This window comes from Narcine bancroftii, chromosome 7, assembly GCF_036971445.1.
Source record: "Narcine bancroftii isolate sNarBan1 chromosome 7, sNarBan1.hap1, whole genome shotgun sequence".
NCBI classification, from domain to species: Eukaryota; Metazoa; Chordata; class Chondrichthyes; order Torpediniformes; family Narcinidae; genus Narcine; species Narcine bancroftii.
Window position 1 is genome coordinate 12,766,301 of NC_091475.1, and position 22,783 is coordinate 12,789,083.

A 22,783-nucleotide genomic window follows, 5' to 3' on the forward strand; every position below is an offset into this window, starting at 1 on the left:
TAGTTCATTGAAGACAGAAGAAAATTTCATCAAACATGTCCTCCTTTGCAGTACTTTCCGAAATATTTGAAGTGGTCCATGTCTTACAGAGTTTAATTGGGCAGAGGATAGTAATGTCCACTCAAGGAAAATGCAAGGATATCTTAATATTAAATGTAATCCCAATCTCTTGTTCACTTTAACTTTGCCTCTTGCATGCATCAGTAGTCTGGAGTCTCATCATAAGGGGCTTTCACATTGCCGGTATTTAATTGCCTTTTTACCGTTTCATTTACCTGTGTGAACGCGACGAACATGGGATGGGCGGTTTGGGGGGGGGGGTCATTTTCATCCCGGTACTTACCCGCGTTTCGCGTCGGCTCCAGTGTAAATGTTGCACTGAACCGGCTTTTCTTGGTTCAGTGTGAATGCTCCAATCCAACCCGACCTTTTAAACGTAGATCATTGACGTGCCAGTTTACTGGGATATCGGTGTGAAAGCAGCTGTACAGATCAGATTTCATTCTGAAGGACATTGGCGAACTTGATGCATTTTCACAACATGGTTTCATGATGGCCTTGACAGAAAGGTCACCCTCCCTCCATCAGGAAGAAAATTCGTGAGTATGACAGATTCGAGGACAGTTTATTTCCCACCATTGTCAGATCCCTGAATGAACCTCAAAATAGTAAAATTGTGCCTCCTTTACTTTGAACCATCTGATTTCTGAGTTCTAACTCGTACTATGTTTGAGATGTCTAATTGGCCTACTCGCAAAACATACTCTTATCACCGCGCCTTAGTGCATACAACAATAAACACAAACCTACACTTGAAACTTGAACTAAATTTTTCCAAATTTATTAGTTATTTATTTTATTTATTAGATTTATTTATTAAAGTAACCCACATCCATCCCCATGATGGAGTTCAAATTCACGAATCAATGTGAATGGTTCAGGTCTCCACATTCTCGTCTGATGACATTGAAGATAAAGGATCGAATTAAACATATTCCATTGAGGTAATGGATATCATCAAGAAAAGAATAGTAAAAAATGAAGTTATACGCAGGGCGAAAGATGTCAGAAAATGTGTAATATGCGGAGGGAACAGCTGCAAGAAGTGGAGTCCAAAGATTACAATGCACAAAAATAACAGAATTGGCTGTGGAATAACTACTGTTTTATTTTGAAAGTTGTTTAAAGCAGCAGAATGTGAAGTAAATTTGTGGCAGATCTTCCTGGAGTAGAATGGAGGTACGATGGTGCATCGGTTACTGCTGCTGCCTTTGGGCTGCAATCTTCATGGATTGCACAATCTTCATGGTGTTTGACCACAATCTTCATGGTGTTTGACCACATTCTTCATGGTGTTTGCGAACTTTCCCTGTCTTGTGTGAACCTCTGCTGAGTGCCCGGTCTCCTCCTACATCACAATGACATCGGCGGCTATCACTTACCTCTTGGTAGGTGAGTCACACACACACACACACACACACACACACACACACACACACACACACACACACACACACACACACACACACACACACACACACACACACACACACACACTTGAGAGTGAGAAAGAATAAGGTGCAAGCAATGGGCAAGTCCGGCTGGGCTGAATGACCTCCTTCTGTGTCAGAAAAGGTAAGTAGGTAAATGGCCGTAAAACAGTAATGGTTTTTACACTGCTATATCGGGAAAATTGCGGAAAATATTATCATAATTACTGTCGTTCAGACTGGGCGCCTTTTTAGACTGCAAGTACCTGAGTGCAACAGTCCCGGTGGATGGACGTGCAGTTGAGTGGATGACCGACAATGAATTTTTTCCAGTACGATTTACACGGCAGGCTTCCTCCAAAAAGTTGTAGGGGTCCTTCAGGATAAATCGCGGTGCAGGAATGGACTCCACGTTCCTTTTTTAGACTGCCCTTGCAGCGGCAAATTTCCTTGATTGTGCCGTTACGTGCCTGCAGTCGAAAAACCCCCTTTTGCTGAGGACATTGAAACCCATGGCACTTACTTGCAATAATAACCAAACAGAGCATTTGGGAAATTGAAATTAAAGCAGGCATCAAATTGCCTGGAGTAATTCAAATACAGTATGTGCTTTCCAAATGAATGATTTCCATGTTGATCAACAGTGGTTAACTTTCAGCCATAAATTTAATATCCACCAGCAGCCTGTATGAACTTTTCCTTAGACTGAGCCCAATATCTTAAAAAGCTCCTTCAAATTCTATTGCATGTATTAAATTACCCAAAAATTAACTGGCTTGCTAGACCATACTACAGCCTGGAAAATGTTTCTTCAGCTCATCTTGTCCAGGCTGACCAAGTTAGTCCCATTGGCTTACATTGGCCCATATCCCATGAAACTTACTGTATCCATTTGCCTGATGAAATTCAAGATTGCTTTATTGTCATGTAATAGTACAGACCCTTGCCACCCAGGCCATGACCTCTTCACTCTGCTACCGTCGGGATAAAAGATCCAGGAGCCTGAAGATGAGCACCCAGCGGCGCAAGGACAACTTCTTCCTGCCTGCCATCAGATTCCTGAATAAATAATGAACCATGGACCTTACCTCACTTTCTCTTATTTTTGCACCAATGTAGTTATTTTTGAAATTGATCATTAACTATTTTGAACGGAACTTTAGAATACATAGAAAGAGATCCTTTTAAAGATAAGAGTTCACTCTTATATAAAGTTATTTTACATCCAAAAATTGTCCAAACTGAGCGAACATAGTTAATATATTTGGTATGGAAACCTCTGGATTTTAAATAAAAAGCAATAAATCTTCCTCATAGATAATTTATGTCCAATTCCATTTCTAATTAATCCTTTAAATTCTTTAGATTCTCGAAGGGCTACTGCTAATGGTTCAGGTATTATATCAAACAGTGAAGGACATCTGTAGTTATTTTTCATTGTAATTTTATAGCAATATCTACAGTGCTATAAAACAACAAATTTTGTGACATGTTCAGGTCAATAAATTCTGAGAACACGATATTACACAAAATTGTCTCCTTTCTGCCATAAGGCAGACAAGGAGTCCCCAGTAGTGTTGCCTGGCGCCCCTCACAGTAGGAGAGAAAGGGAAGCAAAAGAGACTCCCTTCAGAGACACTGAGTGTCTGTGGATTCACCTCCAGCCCTCCCTAGCTCTGCTGCTTCCTCTGGGATCTTGTTCCACGTACCTGCCTTCCTCTGTGCGAACATGTTTCCCTTCATTTCGTACTTTTATGCCCTTTAGTTTTGGATTCTCCTCCCTACCCTGGGGAAAAAAAACTGTGACTATTTACCTCATCGATGATCCTCTTGATTTTATATACCTCCAGTGGGTAACCTCTCAGGCTCTCTTGTTCTAGGGGCTCAAATCCCAGCCTATTCAGTCTCAAGCCCTCTAGTCCCAGTGACATCCTCGTGAATCTTTTCTGCACCCTTTCGAGCTCAATTATATCTTTCCTATCACTGGGTGATCAGGACTGCACTGAAACCCACAGAGGAATCCTGGAGGAACTCGGCCAGTCTTGCAGCAACTATAGGAGGTGAAGATATATTCCTGACGCTTCGGGCCTGAGCCCTTCTTCAAGGTTTAAACAAAGGACAAGAAGGCATCAGAATAAAGACTGGAGAATAGCAGGGGGAGAAGTCCAAGGAAAGGTGTTGATTGGATATGATTGGAGGAGAGGTGAGCACTCATGACTTCACGCGTTGCCTTATCAATGTCTTGTGCGATTGCGACATGCGATCCCAGCTCCTGTGTTCAATGCCCTGTCCAAAAAAAGCTAAGCGGCCTTCACCACCTTGTTTATATGTGATGCCACTTTGACAGAACCATATGCCTGTTAGCCTCAGTCTCTCTGTCCTCAGAGGGCAACTAAGGCTCGACCAAAATGCTACAGGACTTAGTGTAGTTTGAGAAAGGTCAGTTACTTTGTTTTCTCGAAGGATATGAGTGATCCAGATGAGTCCTTATGGCAGAAGAAAATGTATGTATGACTAGAATTCACCTTCAGCATCTACCTCAGTGAGTTCATCAATCATCCAGTTTCTTGGTTGTTTTAATCAGAAAGCTATGAAGTCCAACGTAATGCAAGATACAAATTAATCTGTGCAAATTATTTTTGTTGCCTTGTGTCCAAAGTTTCGCACACATCATATTTTTGTGGGTCTCTTTTTCTCCCTCCGATGCTAGCTCAACCAGCTGAGTTCCTCCAAAAGATTGTTTTTATCTCCAAATTTCAGCATCTCCAGTCTCTTGTGTGTCCTTGTGTGTTTTGTATGGGGTCTGTACTTCCTGCATTCGTTGCTGGCCATTACAGTGCACTTTTCTCAAAGAGCCACTCTTTCCCAGATTGGATGAGCATGCGAACTCCAGCATTTCTCTCCTCAAAGAGTTTAACCACTGCTCTTTCATTTCTGGAAAGTGTTCAGTTTATCCTGAACAGGGCATTAAGGGTTATGGGGAGAAGAGCAGGGAGTGGAGCCAAGTGGGAGGATGGATCAGCTCACGGTGGAGCAGACTCAATGGGCCAACTTCTGCTCCTATATCTTGATATCTTGTGAAGAGGGAATGATGGGACAAGACTGCGTGAATACCCCTGTCACTTCTCTGGCCAAAGTCACATCAGTGCCCCGGGCGAGTCCTGCAGTGTCATATAAATTGATGGGCCTTGATGCAGGTCCATGATCAATGGCTTTCCTACAGGCAGATTTTGCAGCATGTTTTTCTTGTTCCGTTTTTAAGTATCTGTGATGTGTTTATATTGCCAGATGATAACATGCTTAAATATATTTGCAAGGTATGTCTTGTTCAAGTTCCAGTTTATTGTTACAATGAAGGGTGCCTTTGTGAGCAGTCTTATCTAGTCAAATGACATGCTTACAGTAGTACAAAGTCGAAGAGAAAGAGCACATTACAGTGTTACAGTGAAAAGATCGATCAGTATGCATGAGAGCATGAGTGTGAGGTTCATTCAGGAACTGCATAATGTTGGCTTTGTTGTGAACTTCCCTACTATTTATTTTACTTGTGGACGTACATCCAACACAATTCCACATCTTTCCTCATCGGTTATTTTAGTAGCCTGCACATCTCACCAGCTGGGCCGGAATTTGTTTAGATTTTTGACAGATCTCTGGAAAAGGTAGATCTCAGCAACATTTGGCTTGGTGTGGCATTCTGAAACTTTCCCTTTGTCTTTGCTGAATCTGACTTGAGCTCTGTCTGTTCAAGTCTGCACTGAAATTCTTCGGTATCCTCAGCCACAAATATCTCCCGAAAGAGTTCTTCGTAGCAAATTCCCACTGTCAAGTTCTACATAAGAAAAACCATTCTTGGTGTCCAGCATAGTGAAGAGTTTGTTGTTCGTAGATCTAGGAGGGTATTTTCAATCGACTTCATCGGATAATGGCTTCTCTTCAGTATGTCAGTTAGATCATTTGGATCTAAAATACTCTCAGCTTTATATCAAACAGTGAAGGACATCTGTAGTTATTTCTTAATGTAATTTTATTGCAATATCTACACTATTGACGCTGCTGTAAAACAACAAATTTTGTGACATGTTCAGGACAATAAATTCTGATTCTGAGAACACATTACCCAAAATTGCCTCCTTCCTGGCATAAGGAGGACAAGGAGCCCCCATTAGTCTCGCCCGGTGTGCCTTACAGTACTAGAGAGATGGAAGTGAAAGAGAGTCCCTTCAGAGACACTGAGTGTCTGTGGATTCACCTCCAGCCCTCTTGTAATTGTAACTGCTTCCTCTGGGATCTCGTTCCACGCACCTGCCTTCCTCTGTGCGAACATGTTTCCCTTCACTTCGTAATTTTATGGCAAATCCACATGCATAGAACCATCACAGAAAAACAGGCCCTTCAACCCATCTAGCTTGTGCCAAACTATTATTTTGCCTAGTCCCACTGACTTGCACCAAGTCCATATCCCTCGATACCCCTCTCATCCATGAACCTGTCCAAACTTCTCTTAAATGTTAAAATCGAGCCCGCATTCACCACTTCAGCTGGCAGCTCGTTCCATGCTCCCACCACTCTCTATGCGAAGAAATTCCCCCTAAAATTCTCCCCTTTCCCCCTTAACCCATGCCCTCTGTTTTATATCTTACCTAACCTTGCATTCACTCTATCTGTACCTCTATTAAATTTCCGCTCATTCTTCTAGGCTCCAGGGTATAAAGTAACTCAGTTCCTCAAGGTCTCGCCACATCCAAGTAAACCTTCTCTGTACTCTTTCCATATTATTGATATCTTTCCTGTAGTTGTGTGACCAAAACAGCACACAATACTCCAAATTTGGCCTCACCAATGTCAAAGCAGCAAGCTTGATATCCAAAATGTGATGATCGCTGCCTCAGTCATTCCTTCAAAGTCAGATTTCAGGTTTTGGCAGATACTGGAACATGTATTGGAAAATGTTCTGCCAGCTGCCTACACTCATCGAGCTCCATGTGGTTCCTTCCCTCCAGCTTTCCAGTATATCTGCCAGTTCCTCTCCCAGCTGCTTCCTGTAGCAGCTGCAACGTGCAAATACAGCACCCTGTATTCTCTTCAAGTCCTTTTGAGGGATGACTGGTTTCATTTTCTGGGCTGCCCAGCTCTCAAGGCCTGGCTGGTTTACTGTTCTCTTCGAGAACAGAAAACTCAGCCTTAACAAGCACAGAAATCCACAGCGCAGATTAGCCCCTTTGGCCCACAGTCTGGTGCCAACCTAATAACCTGCTCTAACAACTGCCGAGAATTTCCCGACTGCACAATCATCCACTTTTCTCAGTTCCATGTATCTCTTAAAATATTCTATTGTACCTGCCTCTACCACAGATGCATTCCGTGCACCCAACACATTCTGTGTGGAAACTTACCTCTTACCTTCCCCCTGTGCTCACTCCCAAGCACCTTAAAACTATGCCCATTTGTGTTAACCATTTCAGTCCTTGGAAAAAAAAGCCTCTGGGCAAGCACACAATCAATGCCTCTCAGCATCTTTTACCCCTCCATCAGGTTACTCCTCATCCTCTGTCGCTCCAAGGAGAAAAGTCCGAGTTCACTCCGCCTATCCTCATAAGGCCTGCTCTCTAATCCGGGAAACATCCTTGTAAATCTCCTCTTCACCTTCTCTATAGCATTCACAACCTTCTTGAAGTGAGGTGACTAAAACTGAACACCATATTCCAAGTGGTGTCCCAATTAAGGTCTTGTATATTTGCAACATTACCTAATGGCTCTTTAACTTGATCCCACGGTTAATGAAGGCCAATACACCATACACCTTCTCAACAATCTGTATCAGCTTTGAGTGTCCTGAGGATATGGAGCTCAATATCTCTCAGTTGTTCCATATAACTCAAGTGTCCCCCCATTAGCATTGTATTCTGCCTTCAAACTTGACTGACCAAAATGACGACTTCATACGTTTCTCTGTAACATGTCCCTCTGACCAAAATGACCACTTCATACGTTTCTCTGTAACATCCAACCTTGATGTCATCTACAAACTTACTAACCCACCCTTCCACTTCCTCATGCAGGTCATTTATAAAAATCACAAAGAGGACTAGTAGGGCCAAACTGGCCTGTTCTGTGCTGTAAGTGGTTATATGGTTATATATGGAGAGGTTCCAGAACTGATTCCTGCAGAACGCCACTTGCCACTGACCTCCATCTCACATACGAACCATCTACAATGACCCTCTGCTTTTTCTGGGCAAGCCAATCCTGTTTCCACAAAACAAGGCCTCCTTGATTCCATGCCTCTTTCTGAATGAAACTTGCATGAAGAACCTTTTCAAATGCCTGACCGAAATCCATGTCCATATTTCTCCTCTTTTTCTGTTTAGATTGTTAATTCTCAACTTGCATTTGATTGGTAGTCATGCTTTAGTCATCCTGTCGTTAACATTTGTTTTGTGTATTTTGTGGAGCTATTTACAAGTCTGCCATTTTGTCATCTCCCACCTCTGCCGCCAACCTCAAAAGTTCTCGGGGCCTCTAATTGTAATTACTGTGATAAGACATCACAAATCGAAGATACGACCCGTGCAGGATTTACTCTCAGTGCGACAAAGTACTTCCTATTATCATCTTTAAACGGCCAAACTGAATTGTTCAATTATGCTACTTCTCATCCTTCATTATTGACCCATCAAATGATCTCAAACACCAACCAAAGACATCCCTGCAACCTCTTAAATACAAGACAAATCTGTGTGGCCAGCTCTTGTCGTTTAAACTGCATGTTTCGGAACAATCTTCAGAACCTTCAAAGCCACTCTATTCTCCAAGAAATGTGCTCAGAGTTGAACTCTGATCAAGTTAAGAGGCTGACCCGTTGAGAAAGCAGCTGACTGGTGCCTCCAGGGGAGAAAGGATATGGGAAATTATTTTGATATTTGCCTAAATGTTGCACACTGGGAAAGGTATTAAAAAAAAGTGAAGACTGCTTCTGATTTTATTCGAGATAGTTCATCTGTGCTGACACCAAACAGCATAACTTAAGTCAGACGAGACAGCCGGTTATGAGACATAAGGCAGTAATTCAATCCTGGCAGTCTAATGACATCATAAAACATGAGAATGAAGCAAGGATGTTCTGTGACTGTCAGCAAAACTTTTAAAATTGATTTTAAACTTTAAATTCTCTGCTTGCTGGCTGTTATTGTTAATAACACAGAGCAAATATGTAGTTTTTTTTTTGTTCATTGGAAAATGTATTTCCCATTATATGGAGAGCAACATGAATATGGATAAGGACATTTGAATTAGGAGCAGGACGGGGCCACATTGTCTCCCGTGCCTGCTCACCCATTTAATAAGATCATGAGTTTCATTCCTGCTTTAACATCACTGAGTTTGAATACCTGACTCTCTGCCCAACATCTCAGTGGGGGCACCTTCGCCATAAGGGCTGCAGTGATTCCAGTGGGCAGCTCACCGCCTTCAATGGCAATTCGAGATGGGCAATAAATGCTGGCCTTGCTACTGATGCTCACCTCCCAAGATAGAATAAATAAAACAATGACATGATACAAGAAGGTGGTAACCATGACTTTTAGTGTGAAACAAAGCTCACCTGGTGTTAAATGCTGCGTAATAGCGTTTAAGGGGCTGACAATTTCACACTCGGCTTCACCCAATCGGCAATCTTTCACTTAGTGGTACAGTAAAATCCACCAGATGGAGGCTTGAGTCCATTACACTTGGGAACAAATATTCCTTTCACTTGCCAATAATAAGGCATCACATTGCACCAGGGATTATTATCTATCTTTATATTTGGCACTCGCGGCTTGGTGACGTCAGTCACACTCCCTCAGTGATGATAGGCAGTGGCAGCTGCAGGAACAGAATCAGAATTTTATTGTCATGAATGTTGTTGTTTTGCAGTAGTATTGCAGTGAAAATACTGCTGTAAATTACATTTCAAAATCAATAAATAGTGTAAAAAAAAATAGGAGAAAGTGAGGTAGAGTTTGTAGTTCATTGTCCAAGTAAAGTAGTGTCTGTGGTTCATTGTCCTTGAGAGTTAAAGTCTGTGGTTCATTGCCCAAATGAAGTAGTGTTTGTGGTTCATTGTCCTTGAGAGGTAGTGTCTGTGGTTCATTGTCCTTGAGAGGTAATGTCTGTGGTTCATTGTCCAAGTGAAGTAGTGTCTGTGGTTCATTGTCCTTGAGAGGTAATGTCTGTGGTTCATTGTCCAAGTGAAGTAGTGTCTGTGGTTCATTTTCCTTGAGAGGTAGAGTCCGTGATTCATTATCCTTGAGAGGTAATGTCTGTGGTTCATTGTCCAAGTGAAGTAGTGTCTGTGGTTCATTTTCCTTGAGAGGTAGAGTCCGTGATTCATTATCCTTGAGAGGTAATGTCTGTGGTTCATTGTCCAAGTGAGGTAGACTTCGGCATCTATTGTCCTAAGAACTGAAAGATAAAATTGAAGAACTAACTGGAATTCCGTGTGTGCTGCAGAAAATTATGGTGGGTTCCATCCTGCCTAGATCTTCATAATGGAGAAGTAGCTCTTAAAGTTTCCCCTATCAAATCATACTTCAATTGTAGAAGAGGAAAGGAATTTAATGAAGATCAAAGCCTCCATCTCAACATTTTTTTTGGAGATCTGTCATCACTTCCAAAGCTAAAATTTGTGACCCACCCCTAATTGTCCTCGTGAAGGTAAGGAAAATCTCCTTCTTAAACTATGGCATTCCTGCTGATCAGAGTATTCCTACAATGTTATTGAGCAGGGAGCTCTATGAATTAGACCCAATGACGAGAAGGAAGGTCGATATATTGGCAAATCAGGATGGTGTGAGATTTGGGGGTGAGGGACATGTAAGCAGTAGTGTTCCCATGCAGCAGTAGCCCTTGTCCTTTGTGGTGTTAGACACAACCAAAACAGACAGATGTACATTGGAATTAAGCACACACTCACCACAAATTAACAAGATCAAACCTGATGTGACAGTAACCTCAATGCTGCATTGTCATCTACCTTTCATCACTTTGCGTAACTGGACTAAAAAAATTCAACAAGGTTTTTTCCCCGCTATCCTTTAAGGAAGAGAGTTTGAAAGATTTACAATCCTCTTCAGGAAACATTCTCTTCCCATTCATTTCTCAAGACTCCTCAGGATCTGAAATGTTTCAATTAAGTCTTCTCTCACTCTTCTAAACTTCAGTGGATACAAGTGAAACCCGAACATTTAGCGAGTCCACTTTATCCACAGCATGTTACTTCAAAAAAACACCAATAATTTGGTCAAAATAACTTCTCATTCATAGAAACATGTTCAATTTGCCTGATCACCTTGAACATTTTTAAGATCCTTGCTGTAACATCTTTAGTAATAGCTTCCAATACAGTACAACTCCGATTATCCAAAATTGGATTCTCCGAAAGCCTCATTTACCTGAAATTATTTGGGGCCAAACTGACCGGGGATGTTGGGCTCCTGGTGCCGGTGGCAGCGGCAGAGCTCAGGCTCCCAGCGGCGGCAGTAGCAGACCTTGGGCTCCTGGGCACAAGCGGGGCCTCAGTGAGGAGATGTCAGCGATCGGCGGAGGCCAGCATTTTTATTTTAACTGAGGATGAAACATTATTTTAATTCCTAAAAAACCTTACCTTTTTGTTTGTTGTTGTTTAAACACCGTTACAAGTGATTTGCTATTCCATTGGGCTGTTTTTTTAAAAAAAATGACCAGTTAAATGACCAATTCTCCAAAAAACCGCTTATCAGTGCCGACCATTTCGGATAAATCAGAGTTGTAACTGTACTTTCCTGTTGACAAATATGAAGGAACTAACCCAAGGTTTTGTGACGAATGTCTCCATTACCTCTTTGGAATTAAAAAAAAAACTTACATGCAACATCTTGAGCTAATCCAGTTGATTTTCTGGTCAATGATGTGCCAGAAAATTGGTGATAAAGTATTCAGCAAATGATAAATCCATGAAGCGTCTAGAGAATCTGGTTACTCGCTGGGAAAATCAGTTCCTCCTCATCTCCATGCTCAATCTATTCTGTATCTTGAGGCTATGTTCCCTTGGTTTAACGTGACTAATAAAACGAATACTGAAAATATACGAAAAAACGAACAAAACAAAATTGCCTTACATTTCTCGTGAGACAGACATTGGGCATCTCAGCTCAACTTTAGTAAAAACTTTTCCTGCCAGCTGATTCTGTTATAACTGGCATCATGTGACAAAATCATCTTACTTCCTGTCCAGGAGATACATTTTTAAAAAATGTTTGAAAATTAGATAAACAGCACTGGTAACAAGTCCATTTACACCTAATTAACCTTCAAACCCTGTACCTGTTTAGAAGGGTGGGAGGAAACTAGAACACCCAGAGGAAACCCATGTGGAGACAGGGGTGAACGTGCAAACACCTCACAGACACCGATGGATTCGAACGCGGATTGCTGGTGCAACAATAGCATTGTGTTAATGGTATTGACCTTGACTATTTTGACTAAGGATGAGTAACTGTGATAATCATATTTGGTCCTGTAATGAGGTGTGTAATACAAAAACTGAACATAAACCAAAGTTTATATATGGGGAAAAGGATCTGTAATCATATCCAAGATGACTTGGAATCAAATAACACTGGACACCAAAGATTTTGCTTCCTAAATACTTTTAGATGTCCGTGAGCTACTCTTTGCAGACGATGCCGCTTTAGTTGCCCATTCAGAGCCAGCTCTTCAGCGCTTGACGTCCTGCTTTGCGGAAACTGCCAAAATGTTTGGCCTGGAAGTCAGCCTGAAGAAAACTGAGGTCCTCCATCAGCCAGCTCCCCACCATGACTACCAGCCCCCCACATCTCCATCGGGCACACAGAACTCAAAACGGTCAACCAGTTTACCTATCTCGGCTGCACCATTTCATCAGATGCAAGGATCGACAATGAGATAGACAACAGACTCGCCAAGGCAAATAGCGCCTTTGGAAGACTACACAAAAGAGTCTGGAAAAACAGCCAACTGAAAAACCTCACAAAGATAAGCGTATACAGAGCCGTTGTCATACCCACACTCCTGTTCGGCTCCGAATCATGGGTCCTCTACCGGCATCACCTACGGCTCCTAGAACGCTTCCACCAGCGTTGTCTCCGCTCCATCCTCAACATCCATTGGAGCGCTTTCATCCCTAACGTCGATGTACTCGAGATGGCAGAGGTTGACAGCATCGAGTCCACGCTGCTGAAGATCCAGCTGCGCTGGGTGGGTCACGTCTCCAGAATGGAGGACCATCGCCTTCCCAAGATCGTGTTATATGGCGAGCTCTCCACTGGCCACCGTGACAGAGGTGCACCAAAGAAAAGGTACAAGAACTGCCTAAAGAAATCTCTTGATGCCTGCCACATTGACCACCACCAGTGGGCTGATATCGCCTCAAACCGTGCATCTTGGCGCCTCACAGTTTGGCGGGCAGCAACCTCCTTTGAAGAAGACCGCAGAGCCCACCTCACTGACAAAAGACAAAGGAGGAAAAACCCAACACCCAACCCCAACCAACCAATTTTCCCCTGCAGCCGCTGCAACCGTGTCTGCCTGTCCCGCATCGGACTTGTCAACCACAAACGAGCCTGCAGCTGACGTGGACTTTTACCCCCTCCATAAATCTTCGTCCGCGAAGCCAAGCCAAAAAAGATAGATTTTGAGCTGTTGATCACAAAAAAATCACCGTTAAAATTTTCCTAACTCGTACCCTTTCTTTCGATATAACCTATTTTTGTAATTTCTTGTCATTTTTAAGACTACTTCAAGCCTACAAAACCATGAAACGCAAGGTGTCGTTGAAAATTCATTTTCTGCATCCGCACTTGGACGTCTTCCCTACTGATCTTGGTGCAGTCAGTGACGAACACGGTGAAAGGCTTCACCCGGACATTGCGACCGTGGAAAAGCGGTATCGGGGCAACGGGAATCCATCATTGCTGGTTGACTATTACTTGACACTGACACGAGAGGCATCAGATGCTGAGTATAAATGAAGATCAATGGCAAAACATTTTTAGATCAGTTAAACTAACACAATGTGCCAGCATCATTATGCGATTAAACAGTAAATTCAATAAAAGTTAATTTAATGTTTCTCCAACTTCCTTCGTGATACAGCAAATCTGAAATTATCTTTGTGTTCAGCTTGAAGTTGTCAATCATAATCCTCAACTGATTTTCAGTAAGTAAACCTTTTGAAAAAAATTGTTGTCCTTGTAAAGCACCTTGTAAAGCTCTGTCTGACATTCCCTTCCTCCCCAAAAAATCTGGTTGCCAATGTGTGAGTGGGTGAACCACTTTATAATGCAAAGGGTGCCTTCGAGCTTCCATGTTTAATTTTATCTTCACGTTTGTGGAAAGTCAATTTGTTGATTTATGTGTACTCAGAGAGATACAGCTTTTCGATCCAACTAATGGTAGGAAGTTGTTTCACTGGGCAGCCTCTAATCATGCCTGTCAGACTGAGTTGATAGCTGATGACATGTGAGAGGCAATGCTTCAGAGAGACTTTGGGGAGCTTTTTCCAATGCTTCACAAGTGATTGCAGAATAGAATCACTAAGTGCTGAAATTGTTTTTCAAATATTGTGTTATAGAGACGAGCCACACCAAGCTATATAGCGAGCATTGACAAAGAATTTGCACTTTGCTTTTGGAATTGATTTTAAATTATTCTGTGAATATTGAGTATTTTTTTTTCAGTGAATGCGAATCAATCATTTTCAAAGTAATCAATTAGAGGATTCGTTTTACGAGTGCATTTATTCCTTGAGAGATTTTCTATGTCGCTGCTCATCGGGCCTAAGTTTGGGTGGTGCGTAAAAGTGGGCAAGGAAAGGGAAAGCATCACCACTAAGATCAACATCATCTATCAACAGTTCACCAAGTTAATTTTGGAATCAAACATTATAATTATAAAGGGGGCCTCCCCAGCCTCAGTCCCAGTTCAATTAGAGCAGCCCTATTGCTGCATGACTTAAAACAGTCAAGGATTCAAAACTGGAAATTGACATTGAAACGGATGCTTGCTCTACAGGGAGAAATCGTGAGAGAATGGCAGTAGTTAATATAAAGATAGACTCTTAAGTAGCAGAGAGAAGAATGATGATTCAAAGTAGTTGAAGGAAGGCTTTTCTAAGATTGATGCCAAGGCTGTGTGGTCCAAAAAGGACAATGCTGGAGCATTGAAGAGGGGATCTATAACGAATGGAGATATTTCCAGAGATGGGAAGGGCAAGGAATAAAGGAGGAACTTGGAAAGAGAAAATCATATTTATCTTTGTTCAATGTTAAGCTAACTAATTTGAAGTTACCAGGTTTATCCCTGTATCTTTTTATTGAGCAAAGTATAATATATGCAGGCACTAGGAATGAATCTCCAGTTGTTTAGAACATTATAGTCCTAACCATCTCAGCTTGACCTTGAAATTTGTCTATTTAAATGCAACTGGCCTTTCCAGTACTTCTGATTAAATTTTAGTCTATTAAATCTTATGAAAACTCATTCAATTTATAACTTTGAATACTTTTCTGTAACCCTGTCATTATTAGTGTATTACCAATATTTATTTACTTTGACCAATGAGAGAGCCTGCCAGTGATGGGAAGTATCCATGTGCTTGAGAAATGGAGAACTTGTTGTATTCTTTCCTGGCACAGTAATTGAGGGTGAGAGGTTGTAAATTATTGACTGTCTGAGTGAGCAGTACAGTCAGAAGTGGTGCCTTTCTGTGGTTACGTTAGCTAAGGACCTTTCTGCTTTCTCAAGTGAAATATCCTGTGGCACTATTTCGAAGCAGTGGCGGGAAGTTCTTTTTGGTCTCCATCAATATCTATTCCTCAATGAAAACGGAAATGGATGTTCATAGGTGAAGCCATTGGTCAAGCAGTATTTCATGTCCAGGCACTACATAATCCTGCATAATGACTAATGTGGCACAAAACAGGCAGAATTGGTGATCACCCATGGTTGAATCTGGATCTTTCATCATTTATAAGGATATCCTAAGCCGACAGGCTCGTTAACTTAAACTGGAAGTGGATTGCAGCTAAAGATTGGTTAAAACTTCCGAACCCAAGCCAGGGTAGCATTGGCTGTGGCATTAAGGTCCAGAAGTCACTGATAAAGAAAGAAATGGTTAAACCATCAATAGGTCTGCAAGGCTCTGCTCTTACCTTTTGGCAGGGGTTTTCACACCTTTATTATTGCTAACTTTTTATTGCAAAGAACCATCGGTTCCAGTGGATAATATAAGCCAGTCTGCGATCAGAATTGTACTCGATGCCTTGTCTTAAAAAACCTCCCAGTGTTGTCCTTCTTGAACGGTCTCCATACGCCCGAGAGCAAGTTGAGCAGCTCATTACTGCACAAGCTCTTCTTACATTCAGCTCACATTCCCCTCACTGGCACAGGGAGGCTGTTTCTTCAGTGAGGCACAGGTCATTGTTGGAGAGTCTCTTCGGTGCTTCTCAAAATCAGCTCTCCGTTGGAAAAGATTTCTTCCTTCTCTTTTTAGAGCTGAGAAACTTTTTGCAAATATTCTTTATAACAGAGATAAGGGTCATGTGCAAATTAAACCAGTGGGAAATAGTTTACCATATATTTTGCAAATAGGTTATAGAGATGGGTGCATTATAATGTAATCCAGGAGAGTGATATGTGTTCTACTTACAATTTATAAACTGAATTTTAGAGCACCCTTAATTGGACCGTACTGTGTGCACCATTTTTTGACCTTGGGCTACACTAAAATACCGTTGTATATATATTATTTTGCATGCTGCAGTGTTCACAGAAGAAAATATTGAGCCTGTTCAAGAAAGGGCAGGTAGGATGTGGACGCCTGGGAATCTGAGAGGGCAATGATTGCATGCTCGCTGGACAGAGATCATTAGACTTTTTGAGAGGAGTTTGGGTCAGAGGCTTAATTGAGTCAAGGGGTCATTGCGGATTCTGAGTGATGAGATGTTTTAGTGGAGAGATCGGGAAATGCAGGAGGTATTGTTGGATCAGGAAACTGGGTCACCCAAAGGGCAGGGAGTCAAGGAAGTCAGGGGTTGAGAAGTCGGCGAATCAGGTTTTGGCCAATCAAGAAGCCAGGTTTGTTGGTTGGGTGCGAGCTTGATATTGTGGCTTGGACCAGGACCGACCTGAGTGGAACTCCAGCCAGAGTAGCAAACTTAAACCAGGTTGCTCTTAAAGTGGCCAACAGTGGGCATGCTTGGACTAACATCCCACACTATGTTCCAGTCAGTGAATTGCACAGGGAATAACATTATTTGATCCATGTTTAATGCAGATATCTTGTCAGATGTGCAAAGGTGATTCATTGCCAAAATTGGCTGAATTTGCAGAACAGCGAGTTCAGTCCAGAAATACTCACCATTGCATTCTGCTCCAAAGGAAGTACGTTTTCAAACTTGTGACCAACTTACTAGAACATTGTTTGTTATATCCAGAGGGAACATTTCCAAATGTCTGAAATCAAACCCTTGCCGACAGAACAGTTGGTGGCAAGGACAGTGGATATTGCATGATCATGAACCTCAAACATTGCTCTTTCAGCCATAACTTTTCATTGTGTTAGTTTGGAAAAATCAAAGAACAGCAAAAAAAGATGGCGTTGCAATAAGTGTAAGCTGATTGATAAAACATTGCAGAAAATGGTTTTAATAGCATACTTTAGAAGGTTAATAAGCTGAAACAATGGAAATTCAAAGAGAATTGAGGGACCGTAATAATGTAATGATCAAGCCCAGGCAATAATGGATGGCAGATGAGGATACAGGGAGAAGGGAGATAAGCCATTGCTGTGTGAAGCCCTGGTTTATCACACCTAAAGCACTGTGAGCGGTACTGGACTCCTCACCTTTGAAAGTTTATATATTGGAGGGTGCATAGCATAGATTCACATTGGCAGATTACATCTACCAGGCCCATGCTCATTGGAATTCAGAAGCTTACATGTGGACAATTGAAGCTTTTTAGGATAATGATGGAAAATAATGATGCTATCGAGAGACAATATTTCTGCTTTTGGGGAATAGCCCATGGTCTAAAAGTGAGAAGGCTTTTGGGATTTGAAGTGAGCTTGGTAGAAAGCTACAATTCACTAACTGTAGAACCATAGAACATTACACAGAAAAACAGGCCCTTCAACCTGTGCCAAGCTATTATCCTGCCTAGACCCACTGACCTGCACCCAATCCATAGCCCTCTATACCTCTCCCATCCAAGTACCTGTCCAAACTTCTTGCATTTTAAAATTGAGCCTGCATTCATCATTTCAACTGGCAGCTCGTTCGACACTCCCAGGACTCTGTGTGTGAAAAAGTTCCCCCTAATCTTATCCCCTTTCACCCTCAACTCATATCCTCTGTACCTCACTTAATCTCAGAGGAGAAAACTTATTTGAATTTACTCTCTATACCCCTCATAATTCTGTATACCTGTATCAAATCTCCCCTCATTCTTCTGCACTCGAGGGAATAAGGATCTAACCCAGAGGTTGTCAACCTTTTTCTTTCCACTCACATATCACTTTAAGTATTCCCTATGCCATAATTGCTCTGTGATTAGAAAGGGATTGCTTAAGGTGGTATGTGGATGGATAGAACAAGTTTGAAAACCACTCTTTTAATCGTCCCTAATTGACTTGTTATGTGCACGGTTTCATAACACCAAGGAAAATGGACCAATGACAATTTTTCTCAAGCAAAATATTTCAGTAGCATTTGGGTCTAGAGCAGTCCCTTCCCACTCACATCCCACCTTAAGCAATCCCTTACTAATCACAGAGCACCGATGGCATAGAGATTATTTAAAGTGGGATGTGAGTGGAAAAAAAAGTTGAGAATCCCTGCTCTAACCTGTTTAACTTTTCCCTGTAACTCAGTTCCTGAAGTTCAGCAACATCCTACTAAATCTTCTCTGTACCCTTTAAATCTTATTGCTACCTTGTCACTTGACAATTGATACTTGATTAACTATTAAGTTGTTTATTATGATGGATGATTATATTAAGTATGTGATCAACATTTTATCATTGAACCAATGTTTGAAGGGAATGAGGCAAAAATGGATGTGTGGAGTTAGGTCACAATGCAACCAAGAGCTAGTTGATAGGCTTGTTGGTCCAAGTGCCTAATCCATGTTTATTTTCTTTTATTAATGTAGTATTAGTCCAAAATATGTAAATTGGGCATTTATTAATGAAATTGTAGCATCATCTTTTTGTGCATGGATTGATGGAATCTTTGGCATGGACGTTGTAAGTGGATAATTGACTCAAAACTGGTAAAAGGTTGGGAATAGCATCCTGCATGAAGAAACAGCAGCACTGAAGTGCCAGTTGATGAAGTAGACAAAGACGATGCGGTCAAACAATAATCATGGCTTTTAGTAGCAGAAACTCATGGTACAATAATGAAAGACAATAGGTGCATATACAGTTATATCCAAGGGGGGTTTCCTTAACAGTAGAAATAATGCACAGCCAAAGTTCATACAGCAAAGTTCGCCAGAGGGGGGACAGGCAGCTTGGCAGACATTCATCACAGTCTTCCCCCAGCAGAAGAAGGGTTAAAATCAAAAGGACAGCTGCTAGGAAAGCCTGAAGCAAGCGATACATCGATACTATGTTTGGCCTTGAGATACTCTAACAGCCAAAATACGCCAGTATCTAGCAAGCAATCGAAATATAATGAGATGTTTTATGAATATGTCAGCCTATCAGGTTGTTTACGAATTCTGGTGCTTCTTCTCAAAACAGGTGGCTCCTTTGCAACCTTGGGGACTGGTACAGTTCCTGGGTCTGTAGTGTGGGAAGGACCGACTTCTGGACCCGCTCCAGAATGCCAGCGTGAGGCAGTGGAGCCTCAGCATGGCCATCTGAAAGCTTACTAGGGGTCACAGGCTGGTGGGGGGTGAGCCCAATCTCTCAGGCTCACTCTGAGTAGGGGTGTGAAGAAGGGACGAACCAGGCAAGGCCAGATCTCTTAGGGGTACGGTGTCAGTACTCCCGTCTGGGAATTTAACGTGGGCATAGTTGGGGTTGGTATGCAGTAGCTGAACAGGTTGGACTAGGGGGTTTGTTTTACACGCCCGAGCGTGGCTCTTCAGCAGCACGGTTCCAGGCTCAGATAAATGGGCTGGCCAGTCCATCACAGTTCCTGATTTCCTAGGAAAGGCAAACATACGTTCATGAGATGTTTGATTTGTTGCAGTACACAATAAAGTCCGAATAGAATGTAGTGCCTCAGGCAGCACCTCCTGCCACCGGGTAACAGGGTAACCATGTGTTTTTAAAGCAAGATTAACAGTCTTCCAGACTGTAGCATTAGCCCTTTCGACCTGCCCATTGCCCTGCGGGATGAGGCTCGTGGTACGGCTGGTGGCAATCTCCTTCCGTAGCAGGGCTCGCCGCAGTTCAGCACTCATGAATGCTGAGCCCCTATTGGTATGAATGTAATTGGGAAAACCAAAAATGCTGAAAATTCTGTCAAGTGATTTAATGACAGACCCTAATGAGACGTCAGGGCAGGGTATCGCAAAGGGAAACCTGGAATATTCGTCCATTACAGTAAGGAAATATGCATTTTTGTTGTTGGAAGGTAATGGCTCTTTAAAATCTAAGCTGATCCTCTCAAAAGGTCGGGTTGCCTTGATGAGAGTGGCCTCCGGAGCTTTGAAGTATTGTGGTTTGCATTCTGCGCAAACGGGACAGCTTTTAGTCAATTTCCTGACTTCTTCCAGAGAGTATTCTCAATGCCAAACATGGTATCCATGTATCGCTTGCTTCAGTCTTTCCTAGCAGCTGTCCTTTTGATTTTAACCCTTCTTCTGCCGGGGGGGGAAACTGTGGTGAATGTCTACCAAGCTGTCTGTCTCCCCTCTGGCGAGCCTTGCTGTACGAACATCGGCTGTGCATTATTTCTACTGTTAAGGACACTCCCCTTGGATATAACTGTATATGCATCTATTGTCTTTCATTGTTGTACCATGAGTTTCTGCTCATAAAATTGAAGGGCCGGTTGATGAAGTAGACAAAGACGATGCGGTCAAACAATAATCATGGCTTTTATTAGCAGAAATTCATGGTACAATAATGAAAGACAATAGGTGCATATAGTTATACCCAAGGGGAGTGTCCTTAACAGTAGAGATAATGCACAGCCAATGTTAGTACAGCAAGGCTCGCCAGAGGGGAGACAGGCAGCTTGGCAGACATTCACCACAGTCGAGTTGCTGTACACACAGGTAACTAAGTCAGCATCCAGGCATTTGCATCTGTAGGATCATTACCTTAACTCTGTGTAGGTCAGCGTCATCAGAAACCACCTGGAGAATACCCCAAACCAATAGGCATGTACAAAAACTTGGCATTTAAGTTTGAAGAGGAAGCTGGTCCTTATAGCCCTGCTCTTCAGGAATCTCTGCTGACACCAATTTGTTCTTCCTTCAGGAACCTCTTAAGTTACATTAGGTGGGGTAAATAGAGAACTGCTACCCAAGCTAGTCATGTTTCAAGGAACAGGCAACAAATTTAAAACTTTTGAAAAAAGATGCAGGAGAACTTTGGAATTCTGTGCCTGTAAAAAAACAGAATCTATCAGTTCCTTCAAATGGGAATTGGATAATGCTCAGGAGAAAATGATAGGGTCACAGAGAGAGAGAGAGAGAATTTGGAGTTAATGGTATTCATCGACTCAGAGTGAACATGGATTAAGTGGGTGGAATGGCATCCTTCTGCACTGTAATGAATCCATGATCTCTATAGTTATAGTTCTATCTTCTTCTCCTGTTTGCCATCTCCCCTCTCCCCAATAGAGTGCTCCTCGACATTCTCCTCGGGCAGGGACAGTGGGAGATCCTCAACACTTCTTAAATCATAGCATTAGAAAGAGATTTGATTGATGGTGACTGAGCTGGAACACTAATGCTATTTGCCTCTTTGATTACAGATTTTTCCTGACCTGTGAGCGCTTTGCCAGCATTATCTGTTTTTATTTTGGATCCTCAGGAATTAGATTTTTATTTTTCCCCATTTCAAATAAAGCTTGTTTTAGATTACAGAATGCAAAGCATGTGTATGGCAATAGCAGTTCATGTCCTGATATGAATGAGATTACTTTGGCTTCTTTTGTCACCGTCAGACATGTGAGGTGAAGCAAAAAGATCTGCTGTAAAGATGTACAGGACATGCTATGAGCATTAAATATGCACACACAATGCCTGAGTATTCTATTCTAAATGAACATTTGCAGTCCCTGGTGCGTGACAGAAGTGCTTCAAAGGAAGCATCACTTACCTTGCTGCTTAGAAAAAACACATAAATGATCCAAGACCCCATTGTCATCCAGGAAACCTGCTTACTTTGCAATGGTTTTAAAACAAACTTCCATTTTCTCAATCCACCTTTCACGAACTCAAAAGAGTTTATGGGTGATGAAGTCCGCTGACTTTGTGAGCAAACCATGAGCTGTTGGAAGACTTCCACGGGTCAGACAGTGTCCTTGGGTAGAAACGGTTAGTCAACGTATAACCATATAACAATTACAGCACAGAAGTAGGGCAACTTGGCCTTTCTAGTCCACGCCAAACACTTTCTCCCACCTAACCCCACTGATCTGCACTCAGCCTGTAACCTTCCATTCCTTTCCCGTACATATACATATATATATATATAGATATATATATATATAAATGCTAATATTGAGCCCGCCTCTGCCATTTCATCTGGAAGCTTGTTCCACACACCCACCACTCTCTGAGTAAAGAAGTCCCCCCCTCATTTTTCCTCTAAACATTTGCCCCCTAACTCTCAATTCATGTCCTCTTGTTTGCATCTTATAGGAAAAAAGCCTTTCCACATCAACCCTATCTATACCCCTAACAATTTTTAAATACCTCAATCAAATTCCCTCTCAATCTTCTATGCTCCAAAGAATAAAGACCTAACTTATTTAACCTTCCCCTATAACTCAGATCCTGTAACCCCGGCAAAATTCTACTAAATCTTCTCTGCACCTTCTCCAGTTTGTTGATATCTTTCCTATAGTTTGGTGACCAAAACTGTATCCAATACTCCACGTTTGGCCTCACCAATGCCTTGTATAATTTGAACATAACATCCAGCTTCTCTACTCAATGCCCTGATTTGTAAAGGCCAACATACCATAAGCTTTCTTCACCACCCTAGCCACATGTGACTTCACCTTTAGGGAACTATGTACCATAATTCCTTGATCCCTCTGTTC

General features: G+C 42.0%; 1 protein-coding gene and 1 long non-coding RNA gene across 3 annotated transcripts in view; one reads left to right on the top strand and one right to left on the bottom strand.

The window, feature by feature from the left end:
• The window catches only part of LOC138738519 (uncharacterized), an 85,411-nt gene extending 76,227 nt beyond the window's left edge, over window positions 1-9,184 (bottom strand). For both annotated transcript variants that reach the window (XR_011341580.1, XR_011341581.1), the window contains exon 1: window positions 9,094-9,184. This is a non-coding gene — a long non-coding RNA (uncharacterized lncRNA). The remainder of the gene's footprint in view (window positions 1-9,093) is intronic.
• LOC138739957 (cell adhesion molecule DSCAM) overlaps window positions 1-22,783 on the top strand; it is a 454,986-nt gene that overhangs the window by 200,778 nt on the left and 231,425 nt on the right. The window lies entirely within an intron of this gene.